Below are 6,160 nucleotides of genomic sequence, written 5' to 3'. Positions count from 1 at the left end.
GCACCATGAGTAGGAGTAGAGGTACCATGAGTAGGAGTAGAGGTACCATGAGTAGAGGTACCATGAGTAGGAGTAGAGGTACCATGAGAGGTACCATGAGTAGGAGTAGAGGTACCATGAGTAGGAGTAGAGGTACCATGAGTAGGAGTAGAGATACCATGAGTAGGAGTAGAGGTACCATGAGTAGGAGTAGAGGTACCATGAGTAGGAGTAGAGGTACCATGAGTAGGAGTAGAGGCACCATGAGTAGGAGTAGAGGTACCATGAGTAGGAGTAGAGGTACCATGAGTAGAGGTACCATGAATAGGAGTAGAGGTACCATGAGTAGGAGTAGAGGTACCATGAGTAGGAGTAGAGGTACCATGAGTAGGAGTAGAGGTACCATATGTAGAGGTACCATGAGTAGGAGTAGAGGTACCATGAGTAGGAGTAGAGGTACCATGAGTAGGAGTAGAGGTACCATGAGTAGGAGTAGAGGACCCATTAGTAGAGGTACCATGAGTAGGAGTAGAGGTACCATGAGTAGGAGTAGAGGTACCATGAGTAGGAGTAGAGGTACCATGAGTAGGAGTAGAGGTACCATGAGTAGAGGTACCATGAATAGGAGTAGAGGTACCATGAGTAGGAGTAGGGGTACCATGAGTAGGAGTAGAGGTACCATGAGTAGGAGTAGAGGTACCATATGTAGAGGTACCATGAGTAGGAGTAGAGGTACCATGAGTAGGAGTAGAGGCACCATGAGTAGGAGTAGAGGTACCATGAGTAGGAGTAGAGGCACCATGAGTAGGAGTAGAGGCACCATGAGTAGGAGTAGATGTACCATGAGTAGGTGTAGAGGCACCATGAGTAGGAGTAGAGGTACCATGAGTAGGAGTAGAGGTACCATGAGTAGAGGTACCATGAGTAGGAGTAGAGGTACCATGAGAGGTACCATGAGTAGGAGTAGAGGTACCATGAGTAGGAGTAGAGGTACCATGAGTAGGAGTAGAGATACCATGAGTAGGAGTAGAGGTACCATGAGTAGGAGTAGAGGTACCATGAGTAGGAGTAGAGGTACCATGAGTAGGAGTAGAGGCACCATGAGTAGGAGTAGAGGTACCATGAGTAGGAGTAGAGGCACCATGAGTAGAGGTACCATGAGTAGGAGTAGAGGTACCATGAGTAGGAGTAGAGGTACCATGAGTAGGAGTAGAGGTACCATGAGTAGGAGTATAGGTACCATGAGTAGGAGTAGAGGTACCATGAGTAGTAGTAGAGGCACCATGAGTAGGAGTAGAGGTACCATGAGTAGGAGTAGAGGTACCATGAGTAGGAGTAGAGGCACCATGAGTAGGAGTAGAGGCACCATGAGTAGGAGTAGAGGACCCATTAGTAGAGGTACCATGAGTAGGAGTAGAGGCACCATGAGTAGGAGTAGAGGTACCATGAGTAGAGGTACCATGAGTAGAGGCACCATGAGTAGGAGTAGAGGCACCATTAGTAGGAGTAGAGGTACCATGAGTAGGAGTAGAGGCACCATGAGTAGGAGTAGAGGTACCATGAGTAGAGGTACCATGAGTAGAGGTACCATGAGTAGGAGTAGAGGTACCATGAGTAGGAGTAGAGGTACCATGAGTAGGAGTAGAGGTACCATGTTGACACGGATATTCATGCATTTATGTGTGACAAACATCTTAAATTGATGTAGTGACAAACATCTTAAATTGACAATACATGCAATTGAATCTGTGGATTTATAAAGCTTAAATTTGTTTTTGGATGATCAGTGAGAATTTTGATGTCTCAAAATCAAAACTCCAAATCAAAACTACTTGAAGGATATCTTGACATTGAAATGAAGCTTTAGGGCCAATAATACCCAGTATTAAATTATGAAATGATTTGGAAATAAGTATACCGTTGATCTGGGTGCATTGTTTTTGTTCACTATTTGTACTGAATACATGACAGGAAACTAAAATCTGAAATTAAACTCATTTTTATGTTTAAAATGACACCATAATGACACATTGCCTGTTGAATATTCATAAGTTGAGCACCATGTGGCTCCACCCGCTGGCAGACAGCACGCCTGATTATCTCCCGTTAGTGTGTCCATGATGCTGAAGATACCACAGAAAGGGGCTTCCAAAAGTCACTCACAAAATGCTCTAATATTTGGATTACAATTGGGATTATGATTTTTTATTTTTTTGTCAAAGAAGAAAGAAACCAAACGAAGTAGGATTACAATTATTTTCTAAAAAAAAATGAATTATCCAATGTCAACTTGAGAGGAATTATTTCCTGCTGTCGCAGTGTAAGGAGAGGACGCAATACGGGCTACATTCAGGTGGGTACAGTTGCTTTAGTGGACTACGCGGGATAGATAGTTTTAGTATTATCTATCACTAATCAGATCTGGTGCACGCTTTAACAGTAGTGGTCTCCACACCACAGATCAGATCAGACAAAGACACTCCATCAGTAAATAAATGAACACCAGGATTGGGGTTGATTCCATTTGAAATCCAGTCAACTCAGGAAGTACACAGACATTTGGAATTTGGTTTACTCTCTGAATTTACTGTAATTTAAATGGAATTGACCATCAACCCTGATAAACATGTAAAGATAGTGTCACTTGAGGTAAACAGAAATGTCGAACTCAATAAGGGGGAATTCCGTCCCGAGTTAAGCGTGTTTAAACGGAATTCCCTTTTTGATGCACTGTTCTCTCTCTGTGTATTCTGACCTTGAACTGAAACAAGAGAATAGCATGCTATTCACCCCACTATTGGTTTGGAGTGGAGATCAAATTAAATGAAGGTGTGTTGGAGATTCTGATCTTGACTTAATTAATTCCCTCATAATTCCACCACCTTTAAGCGCGATGGAACACTGAATAATGTCGAGCAACCTGTTGGTTCCAAGTGGAACAACATCTACTTTCTTTTCCTGATAAAAATAACACCATTCTCCACGCACTGTAATTTACAAATTGATAAGAGCTATTGATAAGAGCTATTGATAAGAGCTATTGATAAGAGCTAGGTAAATGAGTAAGGCATTTGGATAAGGGGAATGTAAATATAAATGACAATTGTTTTACCTTATGAGACAAATGTGAAACCAGTCATATGGCAGCAAACTGAAGCATCAACATGTCACCTTTTCCACAGTGAAGTTTATGAAATGCTGGCCTTATAACTTGGGATGAAATGTGGAGACCCAAGCAATAGGCTTCTGTAGCCATGCACAAATGACAGTAGAGCGACAAACCTACCGAGTTGATTTATGATTTCTAGAACGTTTTAATTATATGCCCAGACATTTCACTGAATTTTTTTTAACAATTTATATATTGTTAAATATTAGCCACTATCAGTAGCCACCATCAGTTATACTCACATACACTTATAACGGTCACTGACTTTAGTGTTAGTTTCCTTACGTTGCATTATTATTACATCATTAGTTTACATTTCTTTCTTATTTTACGTTCGTGTGATTGTTCCTGAGGATCGCTAGCAATAGTGTATCATATTAGGCTAACGTATTACAAGTTGTGCAATAATTTGGGACATGTAGCCTATTTGAATCATTATGGAACACAGACCATACGTAGAAGTTTAAACCTGGAGCCTGGCGCCCGGTTCAAGATGACTGGACCGTTGTCGTCACAGTTCCATGATTAGTGAGGATTGTTAGGGTAGATTTATAGGACAACTTCTCAACCGCTATTGTACACTTTTCTCACCCTTCCAATATTTCATGGATTGAACAATTGAATATGGCAACTTTCAGGACGAATCAAACCACTGTATCTTTCATCCACCAATATATTTTGTGTGTAAAGGTTCTCCAAACCTGTATTTTTTAAAATCATTCATAAATACTTTCCTAACCCTAAATAATGTACAAGATCAGGGCATTTTTTTAAATCTACCAACTGCTGCTGAAAAGGAGACAAATATGCATGTATTTCCATGGCTTTCTGTCATTGGGGATGGCATAGATTGCTTTCTGTCATTGATCCCTAATATTCTGAACCGTTCTCTCCATATATTCTAGGGAGTCTGTTGATACAGTTCTAATTAAAGGTACACCAAATTTAAAGTGATGGCTTTAGATAAATGTACTGAAAACCCTTTTGAATGAAAACTCAACAAGAAAATCTGTTGGCCAGCAAGTGGGAGGGTTTTCAGCGGTTTAATTAAATGTGTTCATCGCGCAACGGAACCACACCTGCAAAGCCTGTTATGCACCTGCATAAGATACGTCTGAATACCAACTACTGAGACGGGAGTAGGAAAGGCGTACATTTCCTAAGTCTGAATCAGGCCCATATGAATTATGACCTACCTATAATGTAGAATACAGTGCATTCGAAAAGTATTCAGACCCCTTGACTTTACAGCCTTATTCGAAAATGGATTAAATAGTTTTTTCCCCCCTTGGCGTTTTTCCTATTTTGTTGCATTACAACCTGTTATTTAAATTGATTTTTATTTGGATTTCATGTAATGGACAGACACAAAATAGTTGAAATTGGTGAAGTGAAATTAAAAAAATAACTTGTTGCAAAAAATTCTAAAAAATTAACGAAAATGGTGCGTGCATATGTATTCACCCCCTTTGCTATGAAGCCCCTAAATAAGATCTGGTGCAACCAATTACCTTCAGAAGTCACATAATTAGTTAAATAAAGTCCACCTGTGTGCAATCTAAGTGTCACATGATCTGTCACATGATCTCAGTATATCTACACCTGTTCTGAAAGGCCCCAGAGTCTGCAACACCACTAACCAAGGTGCACCACCAAGCAAGCGGCACCACGAAGACCAAGGAGCTCTCCAAACAGGTCAGGGACAAAGTTGTGGAGAAGTACAGATCATGGTTGGGTTATAAAAAAATATCCGAAACTGCTCCCACGGAGCACCATTAAATCCATTATTAAAAAATGGAAAGAATATGGCACCACAACAATCCTGCCAAGAGAGGGCTGCCCACCAAAACTCACGGACCAGGCAAGGAGGGCATTAATCAGAGAGGCAACAAAGAGACCAAAGATAACCCTGAAGGAGCTGCAAAGCTCCACAGCGGAGATTGGAGTATCTGTCCATAGGACCACTTTAAGCCGTACACTCCACAGAGCTGGCCAGAAAAAAAGCCATTGCGTTTGGTGTTCGCCAAAAGCCATATGGGAGACTCCCCAAACATATGGAAGAAGGTACTCTGGTCAAATTAGACTAAAATTGAGCTTTTTGGCCATCAAGGAAAACGCTATGTCTGGCGCAAACCCAACACCTCTCATCACCCTGAGAACACCATTGTGGTGGCAGCATCATGCTGTGGGGATGTTATTCATCGGCAGGGACTGGGAAACTGGTCAGAATTGAAGGAATGATGGATGGTGCTAAATACAGGGAAATTCTTGAGGGAAACCTGTTTCAGTCTTCCAGAGATTTGAATAGTAATGCACGCTCAAGTTTTCCGTTTTTTTGTCTTATTTCTTGTTTGTTTCTCAATAAAACATATTTTGCATCTTCAAAGTGGTAGGCATGTTGTGTAAATCAAATGATACAAACCCCCCCAAAATCCATTTTAATTCCAGGTTGTAAGGCAACAAAATAGGAAAAATGCCAAGGGGGGTGAATAATTTAGCAAGCCACTGTTGTGCACTACTTTTGACCCTTAGGGCTCTGGTCAAAAGTAGGGCACTAAATACTTTAACGAATGGGATGCCACTTGGGACCATTCAAATGACTAGAAATATCCCCTTCTACATGTCCTTTACGGTGGGCTGCTCACATAGGCTATACTGAACTAGAATGGTTCTAATTTAATGGAAGTGATCTTTAGACGTGAGGAAACACAAGGCCTCACATACATCAGGCCTACCCACCAGGGCCTACCAACAGGGTCTACCCACAGGGTCTCCTCACAGGGCCTAAAGCTGTGGTGATCTTTCAAACATTTATAGAAATATCTACTTGTTCACCCCACTACATATCCTTTAAGGTGACCACAGAACTAGATTGTGTCACGCCCTGGCTCGGGGGACTCTCGTATGTTGAGCCAGGGTGTTAGTTTCTATGTTTTGTTGTGGGTCTAGGTTATTGTATTTCTTTGTTTGAGTGACTCCCAATCAGAGGTAACGAGTGTCAGCTGTTGGCTC

This window comes from Coregonus lavaretus (genome assembly GCF_964263955.1).
Source record: "Coregonus lavaretus genome assembly, chromosome: 6".
In the NCBI taxonomy this organism is placed as follows: domain Eukaryota; kingdom Metazoa; phylum Chordata; class Actinopteri; order Salmoniformes; family Salmonidae; genus Coregonus; species Coregonus lavaretus.
This window is presented reverse-complemented; position numbering follows the sequence as displayed.